At 39.0% G+C, this 6,480-nt stretch overlaps 1 long non-coding RNA gene across 2 annotated transcripts; it reads left to right on the top strand.

Moving 5' to 3' along the window:
• Nucleotides 1-106: 106 nt before the first annotated feature.
• On the top strand, nt 107-6,255 carry LOC135251141 (uncharacterized). 2 transcript variants are annotated; one of them, XR_010329089.1, is made up of 3 exons: nt 107-431; nt 5,788-5,969; nt 6,063-6,255. It is a non-coding gene; the product is annotated as an uncharacterized LOC135251141 (long non-coding RNA). The 2 variants fall into 2 exon arrangements; XR_010329088.1 differs by lacking the exon at nt 107-431 and adding an exon at nt 438-522.
• The last annotated feature ends 225 nt before the right edge of the window (nt 6,256-6,480 follow it).

Raw genomic sequence — 6,480 nt, forward strand, 5'->3', positions numbered from 1 at the left:
GCAGCCTGCACCATTGAAACAAGGCGAGATAGATACATGAATTCATGCTTTTACACTAAATTCTGACCCTACCTGCATGTTGCTGCAGAAATCAAGATTAGTTAGACTAGGAAAATTTTTGTCGTCCATTTTTGGTGATGCACGTGCGCACTGTAGCCTAATTTCTTCTGTTTTTAGCTGATGGGACTGGAACCTGGTGTGGTCTTCTGCTGCTGTAGCCCATCCACTTCATATTATGGTCAAAGTCACTTAGGGAGTGCAACCCAGTACTCAAAAAATGCAACTTCTTTTCCTCTACTACCACCTCATGTCTTCCATGCCCTGGAAACCTATCTTTGTGACCTTCTTCCCTCCAGTGCTCCAATATTGGATGAGCCAGGCGAAGCGGCTTCAACCTCGGCTCCTCGACCTCCTGGCAAAGGTTACATCAGGTGCGTCCCATTACCTTTCCCTTCTTACCTCATTCCCTCCACTACCTGCTACCGCTCATCTCCTCCCCTCCTTTCCAACACATGCTTACAGGTAGGAGACAAGTTTGAAGCTCCTTTGCTAATACAGTTCTTTGTGCTTCAATATTGGGACATTAGAGGGAGAGAGGATAAAAGGATTGGTTCCTGGGACAGGGAGGAGACGAGGTGGTAGTGGAGGGAAATACCCACATTCGAGTAGTGGGTATTGACGGTTTTTTGGGGCAAAATCCTGTACATATGCATTTTGCTATGCGATTGGTTTTGCTACATGCATTGTGCGCTGCCGTTGGGTTTGCTACTTACACAGCCACTTACAAGGTGCAATGCGATTGGATCTCCTACTTACACAGCTATTTGCACTGTGCAATGCTATTGGTTTTGTGACTTGCTGAGCTGTTTGCTTGTCTACTTGCAATGCAATTAGCTTTGCTACTTAAGCCGCGTTTCCACCAAAATTACCCGGAACTTTCAGTCCCAGGAACTACTTTACCAGGAACTAAAAGGTTCCTTCAGCCAATGGTTGTCTGCGTTTCCACCGGGGTCTAAAGTACCGCGAAGATTAGGCAAATTAGCCCACTGACGTTGTCGTCGGTCCATCTGTCATATGATTTCTTCTGTAACTCCATACTACCACCGAAGTAGCCTACATTATTTTCTAATAACCGGGACAGCCCGGAGGGGTTTATTCCACTTATATACAACGGGTTACCAACAATGACTATATATGGTTACTTTTGTATTTATTGATTTTCATATATCCTCTCAAACACATTCATTAACAGCAGAAAACATGCACACGTTGTAAACAATTTGCTGTTTTATTACTTTCTCGTCGTCAATTCCATGTAGGCTAATCGCAAAATGACAAAAATAGAACGAAAACTCGGACTTGCGTGAAAATGTAAATTAGTAGTGGTACAGCCACCGTTTGCTTTCCTTCGAAGTTACTGCTAGCCGAGCAGCGAAGTGTGCCCTCCAGATGCGAACCATGCACCATAAATTAGTCCATAGTCTTCCTGGTCTTTTCGTGGAATTGAAAAATGGCAGTAAAATTGAGTAAAATTACGGCAGTCTGAAAAAGATAAAGGGAAGATTACTAGAATTAACCTCTTATTTTACCCGGATAAAAAGTGCGGAAGGTGATTTCCAGTTTGCTTGTACTGTATCACCAATGTTAATTATGCAGAACTACCGCATACCTCACATAACTGTATCAAACGTTTTGAGTCAATTACAACGGGCTAACAAAGAAAATCCGGAAGAAAATATTCAGCAACCGAATTAATCCGTTTGAATGTTTTGGTAGCCTACGTAATATGCTGTCCCAGCACGAATGCTTGGCATTTTATAAAACGAATACTAAAGCAAGAAAAGAACAGAAGAGCACACGTTATAATTCCAAGACGTTGACAGGCTATAACCAAAAGTAGGCTACTGCGCCGCATAACATACAAGTTTGATTTGAAGTTATTATGAAAATAAATTGGTTTGCCGCTGCATATTTTCAAACATGGCGGGTAATGGCGGAAAATAAATACAACACAAATGCTACGAGTACTCGACCAATCAGAAATGTTCAGCGCTGCAAGCTCCACCCAAAAGGTTCCTGTACTTTCGGAAAGTACTACCCCCCGAGCAGGAACGTTTTGGGGGGTAAAACAAAGCCCCCAGAACTAAATTTAGACCCTAGTTCCTGCGGTGGAAACGCACTGAGTTCCTCAAAAGGTTCCTAGTTCCGGGGTATAGTTCCTGCGGTGGAAACGCGGCTTTACTCAGCTACTTGCTTTGCGCAATGCAATTGGTTTTGTGACTTGCTTAGCTAATTACTGAGCTAGCTGCGTAGCTAACTATGGAGCTACTTGCGAATGACATACAAATGACTTAGCGAACGACTTCGTGAATGACTTAGCAAATGACGTAGTGAATTACTCGTTTTGCTAATGGCCCTGCTATTCACTTAGCTTCCTGTTAGGCTACTTGCTTTGCTACTGGCATAGCTGTTTGTTTGGCTACTCACTTAGATATAGGTTGAACTAATGGTTACAAGCTCAGCTATTGGATTTGCTAATGATCTGGCTAATGATAATTGTGAATAGTTTAGCTGTTGGTGCTTTGTGAATGGTCCTAATTGCTTAGATTAAAGTTTCATGATTTGGTCTTTAGTTTGGTCCCTTTTTCGCCATTTTGTCTAGGTTCTTTGCAATTTGGTAGCGTAATGCAATTCTAAATAAAGACTGTGTAAAGTCAGACTCCTATGTTCTCTTCTCCTGGTTTGTGAACTTGCCAATATTCTAAGAAGCCATTTTTTTCCAGTTCACTGACTACAGTGTAACTTCATTTAAAGGTTTCTTTCCTGCAAAATCTGACAACACTGAGCTAAAAATAAATAGCAGAATGGTTGCTGGTCGTGTTCGGGGTATTATGTGGACAAAAGAAACCTGTGCTCTTCTTGCGTCAACTTCTTCCCTATGTAGCACAACCAAATAATAAACACACCTGCAAATACCAATTGTAAAATAGATACTGTAGATAGATAGATGAATAGATAGCGAGAATACTTCACTATCCCTGAATGTTTTGATGAAAAATCTGCATTCATTGCAGAGTAATTGTCAGGTAATTTTCTGGTATAGCGCCTCCAAAAGGCCAAATTTCATGAAACCCAAGGCCTCATTGCAAGCATGTGTACTAAATTTTGTGACAATAGACCTAAGTGTAACCAAGATAGGGCCACTCATCCATTATGGCTACTTCGCCTCAAAATTCATTGGATAAACACAGCTATATTCTTTACCCTAGCAACTATTTTTTAAAGACTCAAAGGCAATGGTGCAAAGAGATAATACCTACATTTACAGCTAGATTGGGCTGTATTGTTTGACTGAGCAGCTATTTTTTAAATCAATTTTTGGTCAGCCTACTCAGAAGATGATACATGCCAAATTTTGTGGTGATCAACGGTCAGGGAGGAGATATTTAAAATGTGTTTTTCATAAAATTCAAAATGGCAAAAAATCCAATATGGTGGAAATTGACTAGGGTGGGTGTGTTCAAGCCAAAAAGTTACTGTCAAAAGTTTAAGTCCAAATTTGGCCTGTTGGTGGCACTAGATGGGTTAATGTACTGACCCCAAATTTGATATTAGTCTGCCAAATTACACAAAAATCCACCAAGCAGTTTTAGGAGCTTCCATAGACGGCCATGTCTGAAAAATAATAACAGTGGGGAAAAGAAAACGAACAAATACAATAGGTGCCTACACACCTATAATGCTTGGCCCCTATTAATGAGTTTTATTCATGGTGTGCTTTTAATATATCCTATGCACTGGATAGCGACAATTGTTCAAACATAGAGTCTAGTCATTTTTACCATTTTTAAGTGTAACAGCTGAATTGCAGATTATAACCACAATAAATGATTGGCATTTCACACTTTGATGTGACTCATGAACTTTGAATGACCACATGCTCTTCAGATGGTAAGACGAAAAAAACACAGGGCCGAGTTACATGAAATATTTTAGAAAACATTGGGTAGCATTGCTTTGGAACAGAGCTTGTTTAATTTGTGCGACCTAAGATAGCCAGTATTGTTTGCTGTACCTTGTCCTCATTTTGATATGAATACTTTTAATGGCAGGCCTAGATTTTTCAAGTTTTAATTAATGACTTATAGATGGTGCTTTGTATGTGTGAGTGCCTGGCCATTTTTGTATGTTGGAAATGTGCTTTTGTTGATGTCATACATCCATAAAGTTTTATCTCAATGACAACGGCTGGTTAATTAAATTTGATCATTTAAATTCTAAAATCAAATGTTTGGAATGATCACCCAGGATCTTCTGAGATTGGACTGTGATAAAGGAGAAAGTTTTAAAATAATGTATCCTACAGGCTAGGCTACTTGTTTCTTTCAAATTGAAATACACAGCTCCACTTATGCATTGGCAAATTTGATGGTAACAATTACTTCAAAATATAGATGGCAGTATAGTCATAAAAATAAGTAATGGGCAGTCAACATTAACACAGGGTTATTATAACCATTCATTATATTCACTTAGGCCTATAAATGGGCTCAGCATGGATGATTAAATATATTTTTTAAAGTTAAAAAATTATTTATTTTCAATTGTACTTATGAATCTATGAATATGCTGTAAGTAGTGTGCAATGTAGTAAACTACATAGATTTGTACATTGTGACATTGAGTTCATATATTAGATTTCTCTTTTCCCAGCCTGTTCATTTATTTTGCAAACAGCAATATCTATAATATATACAATTATGGATACATAAATGCCCATTCGCAGAATTTCATTCTCAACATTCCAAAATGGATTATCATTTCTCAAAAGACAAATATCAATTTTACAACAAAAATCAGTGAGAACTGAAGGAACGTGTTTGCAGTTATGTCTATATACAGCAGATGTCTCTGTTACACCAGCTTGTGGAATACTTATCCTGGTATGATTTATTTCTTGATTTTACTAACCAATGTTGGGTGTGGTGTACAAAGATACTACAGTATTTTCTGCAAAAATTAAGATTTGTGACATATTTTCTCCATTTGATCTTATGACATTCATGATTCTTTTTCTAGCTTTTTTATTTACATTTAGGGTCAATAATAATAATAATAATAATAATAATAATAATAAAAGTATATTCTTGTGTGATATAGTTTGTTGTGTGTGGGCCAGGCTTTCAGCAGGTATTTTGAAAACAATGTTAACTGTATTTGTCCCTGTGTAGTTCTGATTGTACATTAGTCCCATTTCTCCAAATAAAATGTTGACATATGTTTAAAACTTAAATGGCCAAATACTTGCCAATTTCAGTCCCGCTTCCTACTCATGTTTAAAAAATGGCGATATGAGGACAAGAGTGAAGGTCAAAGTTTGGAATGTGTGGTGGGTGTGTATGCAGGGATCTGATCATGCCTACACACGTACCCAGGTTTGTGCGGGTGCCTGTCCGTGTCTATGCCTGCCCTTTGAGATCTTTATTTGCCAGCGTAAATACCTATGAATTTTATGAGCAAAAATAATTTTGTGAGTAGATCACATCCACCCCCCAACTACGTCTCCGAAGTTTTTCCCCCATGCACTGTTATTTTTCAAGTAATTTAGTTATTACACTTCTTAAACTGTCTCAAAAAAGAATCCTTATTCCGATATATTTTGTAGAACCTATATTGCTAAGGGGGAGGCAATACTAGAAAACACACAGTTTGTGGCTGTAGTCAGAACACATTCACCAGTTAAGCTCTGTTCCGTTTGTAATCCACGATTGTTCCATTCTATTGCAGCTCTGTATTACAGTGGCGGTTGTGATGGCAGTTGTAAAGGCTTGAGAGATGACGAGATAATAAGAGTGAATGACACGTGATCTTCATGTGGCTGGCTCGTACTCTAACACGTCGGCATGTTCCTGCATGCACACCTGTCAGCATTGTGGGTGTCTACAGCACTCGGTTACCTCCTTTCTTTGGTAAGGTTCCACTGATTCTGACAAGAACAATCAGGACAGAATTCCATGTGTCAGCAGGAAGGGGAATTCCTCCAGCTTTTTGTCTGTTTGCAGTCCTCAGGTGCCAAGGCAATGGTGGTCAATGGTCTGGAACTGTACCGAAATTACCCTGGATCAGGACAAACTGGGGCTGATTAAGACGAAGGTTGCTCTCACACAATGCTGCCACAGGAGATGTACTGACCTACAAGGAGGACTGTGAGCTTTAGTGGCACTGTCTACTGATAAGAAAACTCACTTATAAGAAGTTTATTTGAACAGATTATTGAGAATTTGACCACCCCTGTGGAATATGATACAAAGAAGCATTGAGAACATTTATAACTGGTAGCAGATTAAGTTGCGCTATGACCCATGTTAGATTCAATCATAATGACCAGGACATGAGTTTTGAGCAGTCACTCTGTTGTTAAGAATCTAGATGAGAAGGAACCGCTAGTCCAGTTTCATCAATTTCAACAAGGTGTATACT

This window comes from Anguilla rostrata, chromosome 3 (assembly GCF_018555375.3).
Source record: "Anguilla rostrata isolate EN2019 chromosome 3, ASM1855537v3, whole genome shotgun sequence".
NCBI lineage: Eukaryota > Metazoa > Chordata > Actinopteri > Anguilliformes > Anguillidae > Anguilla > Anguilla rostrata.